We start from the raw sequence: 20,380 nt of genomic DNA, 5'->3' as shown, positions 1-20,380 counted from the left end.
TCCCCCCAATAAATCTCGATGGCGCAACTTGCACCATAAAACACCCCTGTGGGCACCCCTGCCAGGATTTATCAACAAAAAAAATCACGATAGCAACAGGTTAAACTTGGCAAATTTATCAACAAAAAAATCACACGAGGAAAGGACTTATGTTTGTTCCTTTAATTTTGGACACTAGTGTAGTACATATAAAGCCACTTGTTAGTACATATTAATCCCAGTCCTGATGATCATCATACTGTGGAAAACACACAGAAGGAAAATGGTGATGAACAATTTGCATACCATTTCTATGTCCTTTGTACATGAACATGTCTGGAAGAAGGTGACTATATTTTAGCTACACTCATACACTTAGAATACCACTTAACGAGTTTTAGAATATATGAAGAGAAACTGAACAGTAGGTTCACATAATATAAGGGTAGGTTTCTATGTAACACTTGGAATGAATTGGCCAATTTTGTAAGAATTATAGTGCAAGTAATGCATAATTATAGTAAAATTTACAAATATATTACTCAAAGTAACTATCTACCAAACAACCACCCAAATATTGTAGGGGTGACCTTTTCTGGAGATACCAAAATGTCCACCTTCCTTCCAAGTAGTACAGCCTGAACAAAATTTTGCAGACTAATGAGGCTCTGGCATCTGGACTCTCAGCCAGTATAATCACTCACCTTCATCCTCATCTTTGGGATTAGCCAAAAGTGACAGAAATGCAAAGTAAAATGAAACAATAAAAAACAAAAATTGCATCAAGAAAGTGGTAAGTACCAATAACCATGTATTGCCTTAAAATTTCTCCATGACAGAGTTCAATCTACAAATCTTGCAAACTAAAGGGGGAAAAAATATCCATAAATATATGGTAAAAGAAAGGTTAGTTTTAGTGAAGAGTCATATTACCCATGTTTTGAAAGCCCACATGATGGATATACACTTTATTTTGATATTTGCACCAGTAGGATCTCACATATCGCCAAACTCGAAACCATCACAACATGTTGTATCTCAAAAAAATTGAGATATTTCATAAATGTGTATTACATAGGGGGATTCACATTCTGGCAAAATGACATCCATCAACTATCAGCCATTTTTGAGAAGGTATTTGCTTACCTATATTACTTGGTTTTATCTTGTTACTAGATATTTTAGTTTGAAGGGAAGATGGTACATGAAGAATGTTGTATCTACCAAAGACTTAATTTCTTGTAGTGAAGATACTTTAAAACAGGTTCTAAATTGAATTATTTGTTGTTTTAAGTCCACTTTATGTACAGAGAGGCTAATCGGAACTGGACATATAGTTTAAAGTGCGATCCGAACCACTATGTGCCTCCACCGGGTATCGAACCTGGAAACAGGTTCTCAAGTTCATATGTATTGGGACCTAGATGAAAAGTGGTATACGGGAACCGTGCATGCTATTGAGGATGAAAACAACAGGGTTCTTCATATGGCAGTGTTGTTCCTATCGTCACAGACAAAATGTTCAACAAGCAAACCTGTCTTTCAGAATTTCGGCTTGTATTCGTGACTTCTGTGTTTGTGATGTTAAAAATTCTACATGCATGCAACTGTCATGTAAGGTTCATGAATGTAAAATGGAAGCCATCTTAATAGCATGTACCAAGTGTATGTGTTCAGTGTGCTGGGAATTTAAGAACAATGTAAACTGCAAAAATCATAAACCAATTACGATGTTGGGTATCAGAAAAACTCAATATGCTGACCAAGGCAGAAATTTATTTTATTATAAAACATAAATTGAATGTAACGTTTCAACCTTCTAGCAAGGTCTTCTTCAGACTCTGCACCAAGTGCAAATGTAACAGGAGGATATATATACACAAACATTACTCCCCTCCAGACTATTGGAAAGTTGTTCTGGAACATTTTAGCAGGTGGATTTCCCTTGTCAACTGTACTTTCACCTAAAAGGCTAAAAATTTTCTTCCATTTAGAATGTGGTTGGACTCTTTATCTCATGCTCTTTTTTTTTCTTCATTCTTTTTCCTTCTCTCCTCTTTCTCTCTTGTCCTTTCCACTCTTTCTAACACCTTCTTCCATTCTTTGTTTATCTTCAGTCCTTCATTCCAGTTAATTGTGTCTTCTTCACCTTTCTTCTCTATTTATGTTTTATAATAAAATAAATTTCTGCCTTGGTCAGCATATTTAGTTTTTCATATTATGGAAACAAGGCTTAATGGTGTTATAATTGGGTATCAGCCAAAAAATCTTGAACATTTATAAATGAAGGGCCACAAGTGTCAGCACAAGATTGGTCTACAAAATTAACAAATATAAAGAAGCTGAAAGACTAAGGAACCAAGGTTTGAAATCTTAAAACAAATAAGTTTGTTCCTCATCAGCATCTGTGATAACTAAGTAACAAACTTGTGTGAATGAAAAAACGAAAAATATTTCGGCTAATTTCTGTTGAACAAGAACAATATTGTACTCCCTCAATTGTGAAACCTCTGATCTTCACTTGAAAAGAGAATTATTGCAAGGTTTGTTTCTGTTCAGATCATAGATTTGAAAAAACATCAATGAAATATTTTGTCATTAGAAAACTATTCTTCCTTCCTCTATACTAATGAAAAACTCGTTGTATGCAATACCTTTTTTTAAAAAAAAAAATAGTTTTAACATATCAGGAAGAGTTGTCAGAAGCAGTCAAGCATCTTGGAAATAAAGAGGAGAGGTGATTCTTACTAAAGCCTTCAAAAAAGATATTTAATTTTACATAAACCTATAAGTACTGAGCAGTCTCTGAGGAAGCTGTAATAGTGGAAATGAAAATATATGTCTGATCTACAAAAAAAAAAAAAAAAAAAATAGAGATTATCAGACTGCGATTGATTAAAGAGGACATGACAATTCTTTCCCTCTCAAGTAACAATGTGAGATGCATGCATAGATTGTGATTTACAACAAGTTATTCACATGTCTAAATGCCAGAAAGATGCACAATTTTATGAATGATGATCTGATAACTACAATTTCATGGTATACAAGTACTAAAAGCTGTGATTGCTGCTAATGGTATGAAACCATCATCATCTTGTCAAAGTTTGACAGAAATGTTTATGAATTAATCACTATGTTCGTTGCCATCCTCAATGAGTTTCCACCTAAATCAGGTGAAAATAGACAAATAAATGTATTGAAGCACAATATCAAAGTTCTACTTCTATAATAATATACTTTGTTCATAAATTGAAAAATTACAGAACAATTAAGCCCTGTTTCCATGATGAAAAAACACTAACAAATGTGTCATATCTTTAGCATTTGCACATGTCACACTTGTCACAAATAGTCATATCTTAATTATGACCCCTTTTTATACCACAAGATATACCATACTTTCTTTAAACATTGTTTGAAACTAATTGATCATAAAAATTGCACAAATTGAAATGTGACACTTTGTGATTCCTGGACGAGTCATTCCATGTCAAGTGAACCAAATTTTGGTCAATTTTGAACGTGACCATCTCTGATTTTATTCATAATTAGTTGTTATGAAGTACCACCTAAGGTAGGAAGAAATGTAAAATTTCAGATTTGTATCTGAGGTAGTCCTCCAGTTAAAACCCTCTGAAATATGGGGGGAAAAAGTGCAATTTTCAGCACACATGGGATCACAAAAACTCATAAATCAAGCTAGAATTGATGTACAGTAGAAGGTTGAATAAGAATCAAATTGTTGCCTTTCCTATGAGCTTTAATTGGATATATCACATGACTACTTTTGAATTTTTTTTTTCATTTCAAGGTCATTCAAACTTGTTTTGAAAATAGGGTTCTTCAAAAACCCTATATTTTTAGAAACATACATATTTCAACATCAAGTCATAGAAGTTTTGATATGGGATCGCAATGGGATCATAGTTTTTGACATGTATAAACAAACACTAGGTAAGATCATATGACAGGGGAATATTGCAATGTAATTCCATTCCTTTGTAAAGGGACTATGGTGTTTACCAAATTGGCCAAATGGTGAAATAATAGGTATGTAGGAAAGGAGGTTAACCTGGGGTCTTGATTTTTAGGGGAGGAGGGCACGTTTTTAACAAATATTTGTTAAAAAAAATAAAGAATATACTTAATTTTTTAAAAACATTAAATGTAATATTTAAAATATATTTTAAATCAATATAAAAAATTTAAAACACCGAAGATGCTACGACAAAGTTAGTGAAAATTTTGAATTTTTCCACTGTCCAGCGAGTGTTTCCTTTCTCCTTCTTGGATCTTTATTTAGCCCTCCTTGCTTTTATCCATATATATATATATATATAAATACAGTGCTCAAAAAAAAGTTTTGCATATTCAGGGTTTGTGATCATTTTATTGTACTAGATACATGGAATCATATTCAAGAGTACAGGGGAGACATACAAACAGAAAGAAAACAGTGAAGCCATGCAGATGAAACAAAATCACACCAGAAGCACAAGATTGAAAGTGTGTGATGCGAAACACAAAAGAAAGGCAGTGTAATACCGTGTACCTATGGCTCGCAGGCGTGCTTGGCATCAACAGATGGGAGTTCAGTACCGTGTATAGCCACCTCGAGCCCGAAGGCATGCTTGAACACGGTGGGCCATGCTAAGGATAAGAGCATTCAACTTTTCCTGAGGAAGACTGTCCCACTCTTGAATGGCAGCCTCCCGCAATTGCACCTTGTTCACAGGAGGATTTTCGTGGCTGACAATTGCTCGCTTCAGGTGTCCCCATGCATGTTCCACACAATTCATGTCTGGAGAATACGCCAGCCACACCATACGTCGAATGCCATGCATATCAAGGAACTCTTGAACCACTTTGGCTCGATGTGGTCGAGCGTTATCATCCACCAGCGTGAAGCCATCCCCCACAGTTGTAGAGAAACCTGCTACCACGGGTTCGAGAATAGCGTTTCTGTACATCAGACCAGTCACGTGACTCTGGAGAGGAATTAGGGGTGTAAGTTGACCAAACATGATTCCACCGCAAAACATGATGGAGCCCCCCTGCTGCTGGTGACGTTCCTGGATGAAGCGCTCGTTCAATCTCTTATCTGATCGTCTCCAAACCCTTGTGCTTTTGCTTAACGGGTGCAAACTGAGGGTGACCTAGTCTGTAAAGAGCGTGTGCTCCCACTGTTCCTGACTCCATTCACTGTGCATTGTTGTCCACCTTACACGGTCTCTCTTATGGTGTGGTTTCAGAGGAACCTTGGCTATGGGTCTTCTTGACGTCAATCCTTCATCATGAAGTCGATTCCACTCTGTCTGATTGGAAACATTCGCTCCTGAGGCCCTCCGCAGATCCTGGTACAAACTTGCAGCAGTTGCAGTGGGTCTACAACGTGCCAAAATCACCAAGTACCGATCTTCCCTGTGTAGCAGAAATGGTTGCTCGAGGCATGTTGCCCTTCGTTTTCCACCCGCTCTCTGTGCAGTTTCCAACTCACAAGTGTGGATAAGACACGGATAATGCCTCCCATCGGGCTGCTTCTTCAAATCTGCTCAGGGATCATGTGGCATCTACTGCCCTGTATCTGCTGAATATCGAATTAACTTGGGACATTTGATATGATCCATATTTTTATGTGACGTCACCAGTAGAAAATATGTCACTAATATATTTATTTTGTGAAAGAAACCGTAACTTCCTTGTTATTCTATGTAATATTGCGCCTTATTAGTAATGTATATATTTTGTTTAATGTTTGTTGTATTTTATGCTCTGTTATGAGTAGTTTAATGTATCTTCATGTTTGCAAGAGTGCACTATACGAATTTGTATTTCTAAGGATGTATAGATGTCAGTTTTGTTGATAGTATCCTTTTGTAGATAGTGAGTGATTCATCTGTACTTTAATCTGTGTTCTCGAAAATAGTATAAAAGCGAGGATATCGCGTAAGAAACAACACACTTTTTCGCCACGGATCGTCGAAGCTTTTAAACTTAAAAAGAACTCCTCGGTGTTGTGCATACATCCTGGTATGGTAGTTCGGGGCGCAAGCTAGGCCTATGTGAACATAGGTACGCCAATAGCCATGCATTGATGATATGCACAATACTGCAACCATTCTACGTTAAATAATAAAGCTAGCCTAAGGAGTAATTTGGAAATAAAAGGCTAAAGAGCAAATATTGGCTCAGTTATCATTGCATATCTCTTGGTGTGGTAGTTCGGGGCGCAAGCTAGGTCTATGTGATCATAGGCTTGCCGATAGCCACGCATTGAGTTTATGCGTTTTAGTTGAGTCAATTCATCGACAAAGCGAAATCCTCGTCTTCGTCTCAAGTATATTTGCACTATAATTGCAATAAATAAAGAATAAAATCTTTCAGTTTATACATACTGCAGTAATGTGGTTTTATTTCTCTGTGCTGTGAATATTGTCTTTGCCTAACACTACCCCTGTACCTGAGAGGAGTCTGTGTACTTCACAGAGTCTCATCGTTCACCGCTGAGTATTATTAAGTTAATATTAATAGTATAATAATACGACGCGTCTAATTGCATAGAACGTATCAAGTGGCAGCTCAACGTGTTGGCTCGATTTTGTAGTGTACAAGGGCAAGACAATTGTTTAAAGTTGAGATTAATTGTGCAAGAGCACTAAACTTTCATATTTATTGAAAAGCACAGAGTTATTTCGTTTCGAAATGGAAAAGAAGCATTTGCGTAGCGCAAATAAAAATCTCACTTCGAGTTCAGGACTTAATGTTCCCGATTGTTGTCGGGACATTGATAAAGATAAAACCACATTTGTGTGCAAGAAATGTACAAAGCTTCTACATTTTGAATGTTGTGGCCTAGATATTCGAACTGAAAGCCACGAGTCTACCGATTTGGTTTGTAAAGATTGTGAATTATTGTCTACAGATAGTTCATCTGATCCATTAAATATGTTCAAAGCATTAAAAGCAATGATTGAAGGAATTAGCAAACAACAAGTCGAAAGTATTGGAAAATTACAGGCTGAGATTAGCAATGATATTAGTAAACAGTCTGAAGCACTGAAAGCTGATATCTGCAAACAGTCTGAAACATTGCAGGCTGATATGTGCAAACAGTCTGAAGCACTGAAGGCTGATATCTGTAGACAATCTGACATATTAAAGGAAGATATCCTCAGACAATGTGCGTTGCTAAAGGATGATATCGGTAAGCAGCACGATGAATCTTTAAAAGTATTAAGAGCTGAAATAGGCGAGATGGCCTGTGAGATTCAACAACTGAAGTCTGAGAATGAGGAATCAAGGGCGCGACTCTCTGAAGAAATCCGGCAGGCTAGAGAGATAGACTTTGATGACTTCCGGCATAGCTTGGCAGCCGATGTTAATAAAGCCACGGAAAGTGTTTGCATCGATATAGAGGACATTAATTCGAGATTCACTGAGGAGTGCAATAAGATTATTGAAAAACAGCTGACGATGGAACAGATATTGGCCGAGGCCGAGACTGACAAAATACAGTTCCGGGCTGAGGTCCAAGAAAATATTAGTCAGATTCCAGTAGTTATGTCTCAAAGAAGCAAGGACGTTGAGGAAATAAAAACTCAAGTAGAACAACTTACGAATCAGTTAGAGACCATGCACGTTACCCGCCAAACGGAAACAGAAACTGGATCTCGAACAGCTGGTCATCCGTCTGCAGTTGCTGAGAGTGCAGCGCTGCCAACCATGTACTGCCTTCTCCTATAAAGGACGTCAGTGGATGTTTGCTCGAATGCCTTTTGGTATCTCTAGTGCTGTGTCAATTTTCATAGCTGCCATGCATGCTGTATTTGGTCCTGAAACCGAAGAGTATCTAACTCAATATATGGATGACTTGCTGATTTTCGACAATGAACTCTCCAAGCATCTCGAACATCTGGACGAAGTGTTGCAGCGACTCCAAGAAGTGGGGATGACTGTAAAGCTACGAAAGTGTGAATTTGTCAAAAAGGAAATTACCTACTTGGGTCACATTGTTTCTGGAGATGCTATCAAAATCCAACCAGACAAAAATTCAGCCGTTAAGTTATTTCCTAAACCTAAAACTAGAAAGGATGTTCGGAAAATTTTTGGCCTCGCCAACTGGAGGCGGAAATTCATTGAAAACTTTGCAGCTAAATCTGAACCGCTCACCAAGCTGTTGGGTAAAAATCAACGTTGGATTTGGGGAGACGAGGAAGAACAAAGTTTCCAGCTACTGAAGAATGAACTTGTAAGAGATGCTGAATTAGCACAGCCTGATTTTGAACAGGAATTCTGTATCCAATGCGATGCTTCTGGGAAAGGATTGAGTAGTATTCTTTTCCAAATGGTTGGTGAAGAGAGAAAAGTCATTCAGTATGCAAGCCGAAAACTGAAAGAGAACTCCATCCATGAGTTAGAATGTTTGGCCATAATCTTTGGAGTTGAGAAGTATGCTGTTTATTTGAAAGGTAGGCCCTTCACTATCTATAGTGATCATAAAGGGTTGGTATGGTTACAAGACGCCCGTAACTGGAACAGTCGTTTGACTCGCTGGTCTCTAAAACTCCAACAGTACCAGTATAAAATAGTATACGTCTCTGGTCGCCAAAACGATCTGGCAGATATTTTATCTCGGTATCCTGCTGATGATATACCCCAGATTCATCCTGAAAAAAGCCAGCAGACATTCAGAATAAACTACCTGTGGGCAGAAAGAGGGGAAATAGATGACGTCGACAAGTGGAGAGAGGCACAATCTGAAGATGAATTCTGCAAAAATTTATTCCAATCTCTAAATTCTCAGGAACCTAACCTCAGATTGCATCGTTCCTATCGCATTCAAGAAGGGATTTTATTTAAGAAAGGATCGGATAATCAGTTCCTTTGGAAATTGTGTGTTCCGGTGGTAATGAAGCAACCTCTCTTGAAAGTAATTCATGATGAAGCTGGACATTTTGGAGTATCCAAGACATTGAAGCAACTTGCAGTACGATACTTCTGGAAAGGCATGAAGGATGACGTGATACAGTACATCCGAGATTGTGAAATTTGTGCCCAGAGTAAACCAGACGACAAATTGGGGATACTCAAGGAGACCCTTCATATCAGTCCCAAGCAACCTCACGAGATGCTTTCTCTGGACTTCATTGGGAAGCTTCCTTGTTCTAATGGATACCAGTACATCTTGAGCCTTATTGATGTGGGTACACGTTTTGTCTCCGCATATGCTTTATGGACTGCCAGCACCACAGAAATTATAAACACGCTTCAGAGAGGATATTTTGCTCACTATCCAAACGTTAGGTTTACCCTAAGCGACAGAGGAGCTCAGTTTACCTCTAAGCAGTGGAAAGAATTTACCAAAAGCCGTGGTATCCATCATGTTTGCACAACAGCTTACAATCCAAAGGGGAACATGGTAGAACGAGCAAATCAAGAGATAGTCAGATTACTTCGTTTATTTTGTTATCGAGAACATCAGACTTGGTCGCGATACATATCAAAAGTTGTTTGGTTAATTAATTATTCTATTTCCGAAACTACTGGATATTCGCCTGCTGAACTATTCTTCAATCATCCTATACCCAGAGAGATCCTAACACATTTCAATTGGCCCAAACGGGAAGAAGCCCAACCGGATTGGAAGTCCAAATTATTCTTAGCCCAAGTCAGGGAGAAAAAGAAGTTGTCGAAGGATTTAAAACAGAAGGGAAACGCCAAGACAGTGACAGTTGGAGACTTTGTGATGGTTAAAAACCATTCCTTAAGCTCCTCACTAGATAGGACCATTCAAAAGTTATTTATGTTGTGGATAGGACCTTATCTAGTGGACAAAGTGGAAAATAATGTTGTGACATTGTTAATTCCAAGGACTAAAGAATTATATGATAAGGTTAACTTGGATAACATAAAACTGGTGCGTTTCTCGGAGGATAAAAAGAAAGAGTTTGTACTCTAAAACTAAATTTCCTCCAGGTAGATAACTTCCTTCCTGAAACTTAGTTTCCGAAAGGAAGGGGCAGATGATATGATCCATATTTTTATGTGACGTCACCAGTAGAAAATATGTCACTAATATATTTATTTTGTGAAAGAAAGCGTAATTTCCTTGTTATTCTATGTAATATTGCACCTTATTAGTAATGTATATATTTTGTTTAATGTTTGTTGTATTTTATGCTCTGTTATGAGTAGTTTAATATATCTTCATGTTTGCAAGAGTGCACTATACGAATTTGTATTTCTAAGGATGTATAGATGTCAGTTTTGTTGATAGTATCCTTTTGTAGATAGTGAGTGATTCATCTGTACTTTAATCTGTGTTCTCGAAAATAGTATAAAAGCGAGGATATCGCGTAAGAAACAACACACTTTTTCGCCACGGATCGTCGAAGCTTTTAAACTTAAAAAGAACTCCTCGGTGTTGTGCATACATCCTGGTATGGTAGTTCGGGGCGCAAGCTAGGCCTATGTGAACATAGGTACGCCAATAGCCATGCATTGATGATATGCACAATACTGCAACCATTCTACGTTAAATAATAAAGCTAGCCTAAGGAGTAATTTGGAAATAAAAGGCTAAAGAGCAAATATTGGCTCAGTTATCATTGCATATCTCTTGGTGTGGTAGTTCGGGGCGCAAGCTAGGTCTATGTGATCATAGGCTTGCCGATAGCCACGCATTGAGTTTATGCGTTTTAGTTGAGTCAATTCATCGACAAAGCGAAATCCTCGTCTTCGTCTCAAGTATATTTGCACTATAATTGCAATAAATAAAGAATAAAATCTTTCAGTTTATACATACTGCAGTAATGTGGTTTTATTTCTCTGTGCTGTGAATATTGTCTTTGCCTAACACTACCCCTGTACCTGAGAGGAGTCTGTGTACTTCACAGAGTCTCATCGTTCACCGCTGAGTATTATTAAGTTAATATTAATAGTATAATAATACGACGTGTCTAATTGCATAGAACGTATCACATTATGTCGGTTTCTGTCTCGGACATTGCTCACATAATGAACATTGTATACCTTTTGAGGATATCGCGACTCAAACCGCATGCAATCATAATATGCAAAACTTTTTTGAGCACTGTATATATATATATATATATATAATGTATATCTTGGCCCATCTAAAAAAAATGTACAAATTAGTATATTTGGATGCAATTTCATTTGAAACTACTATTGCATAACATATTTAACAGTTTTAATAATTACCAGGTTTTTATAAAGTGTTGTTATAAGTCTCAAAATATTGGGGGAAGGCAAGTTCTCCCTTGCCCCCCCCCACCCCCAAGTTATGCCTCTGATTTCGCTATGGGTAAAATATTATGACCAACCTCAGTCTGATAGCATGCCACAATGAGAGTTAGCCAGTCTGCAAGTCTGAACATGTTCAAACAAGTACATGCTTGCTGTTTCCATCAGCCAGCATTCAGGAAAAGGGTTATTATTACTGATATTAGACATTGTGTGACTGTTGTTATTCTCCAGTATGGCTGAAAAAGTAAGTGAAAGAGCAAAGATTTTCTGCTGCAACCCTTTTAAGAAAAACAGACATCAGAGTGTTAAAAGAAGTCTCCAACCTGTTACAGACAGCATTGTGGCAGGTATGAAAATTTGTGACAGTTGTAGGAAATAAATGAAGTTGCAAAAGATTACAAATCAGGAGGCAGATGACTGTTCAGTACCAATACCCAATAGCAGTAGCCCAGGGCCTAGTAATGTTGACGAAGCATTTGTGTCCATAGATGTCGGTTTAGAGTATTTGAATAACTCTCTAATCTCTCTAGAAGAATCACCTGCTGCTAAGAGAAAATTGCAAATGAAATCATACAGTGATACAAAATATAGGAAAATAAAAAGATGTTTGAGAGAAAAGATACTAACAGAAGCAGAGGAAACTGTGGAAAAGAATGCATAATGTGAAACGATCAGTCAGCTAAAACAAAAGTTTCAACAAGATAATGTATGTGTGAGTGAAAAATTGAAAATTTTAACAGTACTACCTAAAAGCTGGTCATGGAATAAAATACAAAGAGGATTTCAGGTTAGCAACAAAATGGCAAGAAAAGCGAAAGCATTGGTTAAAGAAAAGGGTTTTTTCGCAACACCTAATCCTAAACCTGGAAAGGGTCATTGAAAAGGTAATCAGTTTCTACAACAGTGACGCTGTCAGCTGTCTTATGCCTGGAAAAAAAATATACTTTCTTTCAATAACAACAGGTGACTGTAGAATTCATGATTAAAAGAAGCTAGTGTTGGGCAACATGAAGGAACTATATGCGCTGTTCAAAAACGAAAATCCTACTGATAAGATTGGGTTTACAAAATTCACTGATTTACGACCTGAACATTGTGTCTTGGCAGGTGGAAGTGGTGCCCACACAGTCTGCATTTGCACAACACATCAAAATATAAAACCAAATGATACAAGTACTGAAATCCAAGAAAATTACACTGAATGATGGCACAGCTGTGACTATAAATCGTGTTTAGAGCAGATAATGTGTATAGCGCAAGGTACAGAATGCCACCTTAATGAATGTCCTTTGTGTCCAGGTGTAGGTAATTTTAAAGATGAGTTACAGTTGCAGCTAGATAATGAACTGGTAGACTACATATCATACAAGCAATGGGTATCTGTTGACAGATGTAATTTACTGTAGTAACGTTCACTAAAACTGCAGATAAGTTTGTAGAATCTTTATGTGAACAGTTGCTAGTTTTGAAGAGACATTCTTTTGTTGCAAGGAAACAGACAGATTATTACAATTACTTGAAGCAGAACACTGAAGAAAATGAGGCTGTGGTATGTATGGACTTTGTGGAAAATTATTAGTTTGTAGTACAAGATGAGGCCCAGTCTTTTCATTGGAACAATGAGCAAGCAACAATTTTTTCCAATAGCAGTCTACTACAAGGATCACAATGATCTAAAATTCAAAAGCATTGTATGTATCTCTGAATGTCTGCAGCATGACACTGTTGCTGTACATTCATTTAAAAAAAAGCTTCCCTCTCATCTTAGATAGATACTGATTAGATTTGAAACAAATTTACTACTTCTCAGATGGTTCAGCTGCGCAGTTCAGAAACAGCAAAAACTTCTCAAACATTTGGCCCATGTTAATGATTTTGGAGTAGCGGCGGAGTGGCATTTTCATGCTACAGCTCATGGGAAAAGAGTGTGTGATGGTCTGGGTGGTACTGTGAAAAGACTTGCAGGAAGGGCAACCTGCACTGGCCCTATGATGATCAAATAATTACACCATCACAGCTGTTTACATGGTGTGAGGAAAACATCGACTCCATACAGTTCTTCTTCAATGAAAAACTAAACAATGAAGAACAAACAATACTTGCAGATAGATTTCTGTCTGCAAAACCGATACCAGCTACACATAAATTCCACAGTCTCATCCCAGTGTCGGTGAAAGGTATTTTCAACAAGTGAACAGTCATGCACTTTTACTATATTAGGAGCAGGCATGAAGCAGAAGTTGCAACTGGCAGAAGTGAAAGGGTATGTGACATGTGAGAACAACAATAATTGGTGGCTTGCTGTAGTCTTGGACAAGAATGAGGCTGCAAATACGGTGAAAGTTGAGTTTCTGCACCCTGCTGGTCCTTCTCCATCATTTAATTTCAAAAGTGACTATGCATATAAACTACAAGTGCTTGTCTCTCAGATCCTCACCCTTGTGGAACCCAGATGTCCCACTTCCCATAGTTACTACCTTTCAAAGGAAGAAATGGATGCAGCAACCATGGCTCTTGAAAATTACCATACAGTAAATTAAAGTTGTTGCCATGAAAGAAGAGAAGGTATGATAATTATGTTTTCCTTTTAGAGTGTAATGAACTTATAGATTTAACTGTAATATTCCCGTGTCATACCTAGTTTATAGATGTACTTCATGATGATTAAGTTTGAATAAAATTAGAGATGGTCAGGTGTATTTCATTGGTTCACTTGACATGGAATGACCCAGACTTGCTCTGGTTGATTAGTGAAATTAGGCAGTTACACAAGTGATATCATATCATTCATAATGGAATTTTAGAATAGAAGAAACTTATTCATTGTTAAGCATTTTCACAATGGATGTTGTCAATAATTCTATATTTATTATCAATGGAAACAGTACAATGAATGAAATTTTCTTTTCTTTAATAATGATGAAGCACACACACACATGCTAACAACAGTAATTTGAATTTATCATCATGTAACATCAAAGGTATATATTTCTTAAATCACTAAGTAATTGTACTTGAAACTAAAGGACGCAGTACCCTTAACCCTTAGTATCCCTGTGAGAAAGTGAAAATGTTTGCTTCATTTGCGAAGATTAAGTTCCATACAAATGACTTCTGTTGTTTTTAACTTGTGGAGATGTATTATAGTGGAGTATTGAGAGTTTATGATGATACTATTTCTTACACCATTTTCCTGTGGTATAAATGTACTATGCATAGCTTTGTAACGCTTTTATAAAACGTTATTGGTTTTGAAAGTCATATCTTAATGGAAGAATGGCGCAAAAGTTGACATGACGTTTAGGTTTAGTTGTATTAGCAAAAATATTAGGGTAAATCAAAAAGTAAAGGTAATTCTCACATAACATCTTTCTTTCCACACAAGAAGAACTACACATATCACTTTTCTACATATGCCCCCTGCACGGCAAAGCACTTTTGATATCGTGCAATCAGCTTCTGTATCCCATCCACGAAGAAGGTTTTTGGTTGGTCACAAAGCCACGCCAGCACCGCCTGCTGGACCTCATCATCTGACCTGAACCGACGACCACGCAGCTTTAAAGTGGTCCACCTACTCATACACCTTTCGTTGAGTCATGCATACTGCGCTAACAACCGAAGGTGAATGTCTGCTGGTTTGACTCCCTCCGACCTCAGAAAGAGCGAATGTCTGCCGGTTTGACTCCCTCCGACCACAGAAAGTGCACTATGACTCACTGTTCCTTGATGGTGCATTTGTGGAGTGGTGCGTCCATACGTGTGACCTTTTTGCTCCGCAACACTCAACCGAATGGGGCAGTGATGGAAACTCCTACTTCCACGTCACTCCAAGTATACACGTGGTGACGTCAGACACACCCAGTTTTTGTTTATTCTTGTGAAAAAACAAAATTGCCTTTAGTTTTTGATTTACCTAGTACATTACAATTTTTGCCTGACACCAGAAAACGAAGGCTAGGGTTTGACTAAAAAGGTGTCTGGGTTCCATGTCAACAGCAAGACTCGGTTTTCTGTTTCAAAGGTGCGTAGTGTTGCAAGTGCTTGTGGAAATGAAAATTTGGCAGTGCTCTGATATATTCAGCATTGTTGCATTTTTCAGCCAGGAGCCAGAGGTTTGACTGTTGCAGGAGGACATTGAGATACCTTGTGCACAACTAGTGTTTGTAGCAAGTAATTTGCCTGCCATTTGACACATTTTGCCCTTGAAACCACGTAGAAAGAAGTCCATTTTTTTAAAGGCAAGTACATTCAAAAATTATATATTTTTGTTTATATTGCAAATTGTTGTTAGGCTAGGAGTTATGCTTGTTGCAATTTGGGAATTGTGATCAGCTAGTCCATGTGCAAACAGCTCTACATGTGAGGATACCACATGAGAATGACCCAATAACACAATAGCAAGGACACCAGATACGATCAGACCTCTGAATGAAAGTAGTCCGGAATAGAATGTGTATTTTCCTTATGTGCACTATACTTTCAGATCAAATATATCTTATTTGTGTTTACAGCACACTAGAACCAGTTTTATATTACGTAAAACGGTAAAACTATTAAAGCTGGGAAATGTCTGTAACTCGTTTATTCTGTAAAACAACTAAATAAACTATGTTTTCTTAACGTAACGTAACCCTACCAAAAGAACAATAGCTCCACGGAAGATGCCATTTTCCCAACATGAAGAAATCAACAGGCGAGACAAGGTACAGTACATGTAGCTAAAATATTAATTTTTCTTTGTATTTATGCTAATGGAACCTAACCTAACTTCGTAGGCATTATTCGTCTGACGTCAGCAAGATTGTTGTGCGTAAAGGAAGACCATTAACGAATTGCGAAAGAAAGATGGTTCTGAATTGCTGTGTATGGACAATCACCGTGGTAAATCGCAAGGTTATTTTACAAGTTCTACACGTAAATGTACAATTTTAACAAGTGGCCGCCAAATATGAACTACAGATACGTCATCAGGACACCGAAATTAGTAAATAGGCGAAATTTTATAGAAATTGGAGAGTGGTCCAGTATTGTAAACTCATGCCAAAAATCGACGTAATTCTCGAGGGAGTACAGTGGGTCAATGCAGCTCAATATCAGAAGGAATTATTCAAACTCTTCTTGAGTGATAAGAACAGCACTCAACTTTTTGGTTATGCTATTATGCCAAATGCAAAAAGAATCGGTAAATATGTGATAACGCCCGGACACCTTAAACTCATTTATTTCCTTAATTTTACCACTGGTACTTACCTTTTCTGCATTGCGGAACATTCTTTAAGGTGAAGTTATGTCTTTTTCCATAAAATAGTGTCAACTTTTCATATTACGAGTGATTATTTGTCTTCCTTGTTCCGCTTGGTAACAATATGGCATGCACTCGTCATTGATCATCGCACCGCACCGTGCTTGTGTTTTGTCGTTTTGGAGTGGGTATGCAGTGTTTCAACCTTCTTAACTGAAAAATACCTACTTTCGTGTTCATTATGTCATCACAAACCACTGACGAATAGCCCCAAAAAACCATTCACGATAACCCCAAAAAAAAAAAATATCATAAAAAATGCACGTTTGGAAACACTGACGAGACCGTGTGACTTTCGACGCTCTCGCCATCTGCACGCACACAATGGAAACAGCAGCATAATATGGCAGGCAATGCAAGTTTCTTACGTAAAAAGTGATTAATTATTGTTTGGCAGCATTCAAATACGAAGTTTTTAGTTTCCCGTGAAAGAAAATACCTCCAAGAATGCCCAGAATGCTAAAGAAACTCATTTCAGTAAGTACTTTCTCCTGTAAATTTGAAGAAATCCGTCCGGGCGATATCGCATATTTACCAAAGAATCTATGCGTTCATTCTCCAACAACTAAAATAAAATCAATTCAAAATCACTAGCCATTTACAATAAAATGTAGCAATAAATACATCCTGTAGAACTAGGACAAAAATCTCGGATGGGCATTGAACTCTGTCTTGCTTAGAATATAAACAGAAATTAATCAATGAGTGACTTAAAACCGAACCGAAAATACACCTTAAGACTTACTATAATATACGTAAAACAAATGCATAAAAAGAATTAAGAAAATCAAATATGCTGTTGTCAGCTTCTATTAGGATAAAAACGGTACTATTATCGTATAAGGGAAACACCTACAAATCATATATTTCGGACTTCTTTACATTGCTAACGTGTTATCGTTCACCGGAAAATATCTACTTTCGTGCCCGGATTTGAAATTATGCTAATACGTCGCAAACCATTGACATTAGCCCCAAAAACCATTTTCGGTAACACTTTACTATATCGGAGACGGATTTCTTCAAATTTACAGGAGAAAGTACTTACGGAAATCATTCTCTGTAGCGTTGTTGATGTTCGGGAATGTAGTTTTGATCCATTTTAATGCGAATGCATGTGGTTTTCTACGAAAATCTATTTCCGACGCGCTATTGCTGCTGCCGCCATTTGCTTTCTGCTCGAGAGCACAATACGCTCTCGTATTGTCCGTATATGCTAAATTGAACGAAATGAGTGCTAATGGAACCTAACCTAACAGGCCTAACCTAACCTAGTAGGCATACCTCGTCCCCGTGATGGTTCGTGGGGCTATCGTGAATTTTTGGGCTAACGTCAATGGTTTTTGGGGCTACCCGTGGATGGTTTGTTGGAAATAAGGAACAACAGTAAGTACTCGTTAATGTAAGAAATTGACATTATTTTCGTTAGAAATTCATTATTTCACCTAAAGAAATGTTCCGCAATGCAGAATAGCACGTTAGCAACGTAAAAAATTGCGAAATAAATCATTGATAGGTGTCTCCGGTATAGTAAAGTAGTACCCCATTTTCCGTAAGGTTAGGTTAGGTTAGGCAAGCATAGTTAAAAAAAAATACTCGACACGTCATGTTCTAGTGAAAACACGGCGAGGCTGAAACACTGGCTACGGGGTTGCATCATCTTAACACACGGAACATTGCACTCTCGTGCAGAAAGCAAATGGCGCGAGCAGAAACAGCGTGTCGGACAGAGATTTTCGCAGAAAACAACACGCATTCACATTAAAATGGATCAAATCTACATTCAGGAACTTCCACAACGCAAAAGAAAATGATTTCCGTAAGTACTTTCTCCTGTAAATTTGAAGGAATCCGTTTCCCTCATACGATAATGTTACCACAAAAACTTCAGTAATAACATATTTACTTAATAAAGTGTCACAAACATGTAGATACATCAAACACAGAATATACAGACATACTCCATAGTTAATAAACTTCAAACTACGGCGCTGTACTTCAAACCAGCGTTGCCAGGTCAGATTTTTAAAAAGCGGGAGATCGTCCCCTGAAAAATCAGGAGATCTGCTTAAAAAATCAGAAGAACTAATAATAGCGGATTATCAACGTTCTGGGGGGGGGTAGAGTGGGAAAAGCTTTCCACTATTATTATTGAACGTTAATTATTAATTTTAGAATTCAAAAGATAAATTTATTAATGTTATGTTAATACAAATTTCTCTGTTGTACTTTGATACGATAACGCCACCACCTTAATTCACCAAAGGTAAAGGCAAAGTTTTCCCCAACCAGTGGTGGGGGCCAAAACTGAGGGTGGTGCAAGGATTGCCCCCCCCCCCTAATCGACGGCACTGCCCCTACACATTGCAAAAAGCAGTGACATTACTGGAAAAAATGCGGCCTCGATTTTCTGTTCATCTCTCACAAATATTCTAAAATAAGTTGTGACTGTGCGTGGATTTACGTACTTGGCGTTTAAAAGTTTATGGAAAAATTTCGTGATTTTTGTATTAACTAGGACTAGAGCTTCAGCCACTACGCATTCGGGGATATATTTTTTAAATATTCTACCTGATAACACCATAGATTGCTTTTCTTTAAAACTAGCAAAAGTTACAGGATATAATAAAGACAACACTTTTTTTAACAACACATTCAAAGAATGGTAATGGAGAAGGGCTATCATGCCTGAACCCCCGAAATATCCCAGTCCCAGTCCGGGATTCGAACCCGGGGCCCAGTATCAGACAAGTCGCAGATTTTTTCTTCTACCGTCAGAGTAACGACTGAGTATAAAGGGACATAAGAGCAATTGTAGTAGTAGTTACCCTCAAAAATAGCTTAAAAAAAACCTCTATGAAAATATGAACTATTATTTCTAAGTTAAGAGATGATTAAGGAAAAATAAAACTGCGACGTATAAGTCTGCAACAGCAGTCTACTAAGCCGACCTCCGTGGCTGAGTGGTTAGCACAGAGCTATGAGATCAGGGATCCCGTCTCGGGATCGAATCTCGGCCAGGGCATGGTTGTCCCTACATGAATTTCATCATATCATCACTCATCCTCGTCTTCGCGATTAGCCAAATGTGGCAGAAATGCGAAGTAAAATAAACCAAATCAATCAATCGACAGTTTACTAAGAGCTTTTGTAACCATAACCTTTGGCTGCATTCCTAATGGGGACTCCCTTTTGTTTATCAGAGTTAAAAACCTGAACCTGTATCTAGCATTTGCAATAAACACTACCATAACACTGAATACTTGTTCGTATGTGTGGGTGGCAACATTGGTATTTTGTTGTTACCAGTTTCCTTCCCTTTGACAAAAACCTCAATAGGGAAAATTAGGACAGCCGCCTTGGAGTTCCGAATGCACAAAGAGCTCAAGAAGTCGCACGTCTTTCCCAGTGTCATCAAGCCTGGTATGACCATCCTCCCCCACCTCTCTCTCTCTCTCTCTCTCTCTCTCTCTGCGGAATATTCATGGATCTTTACATTCCATCAGCTGAATATGTAAATTTTAAATCAAGTTTTGATTTTATTAAATAATTGTTCATTATAAATATTTTAGGAAGCAAAAAATCAGGAGATTTCCACATTTTCCTGAAACTTGTCAGGAGATCAGTAGATCGTGCTGAAAATCAGGAAATCTCCTGCGAAATCAGTAGACCTGGCAACACTGCTTCAAACTCACCTTCGCAGTCAGTGTTGGCAAGTCAGGTTTGAAAAACTCGGTAGATTTTCCCTTGGATCTTGGAGCTAGTCATTAATGACGTTCTGAAGGAATCCAACGTTGCCTTCTTTATGGAATATTTATGTTTACT

At 37.7% G+C, this 20,380-nt stretch overlaps 1 long non-coding RNA gene across 1 annotated transcript in view; it reads right to left on the bottom strand.

Moving 5' to 3' along the window:
- LOC145992592 (uncharacterized) overlaps window positions 1-18,501 on the bottom strand; it is a 106,325-nt gene extending 87,824 nt beyond the window's left edge. The window contains exon 1 of the long non-coding RNA XR_014442173.1: window positions 18,462-18,501. This is a non-coding gene — a long non-coding RNA (uncharacterized LOC145992592). The remainder of the gene's footprint in view (window positions 1-18,461) is intronic.
- Window positions 18,502-20,380: the final 1,879 nt, after the last annotated feature.

The sequence above is a fragment of the Lepisma saccharinum genome, chromosome 9 (genome assembly GCF_977018435.1).
Source record: "Lepisma saccharinum chromosome 9, izLepSacc3.1, whole genome shotgun sequence".
Classification (NCBI taxonomy): domain Eukaryota; kingdom Metazoa; phylum Arthropoda; class Insecta; order Zygentoma; family Lepismatidae; genus Lepisma; species Lepisma saccharinum.
Note: the sequence above shows the minus strand (reverse complement) of the source record. Positions and strands in the feature narration are given on the sequence as shown.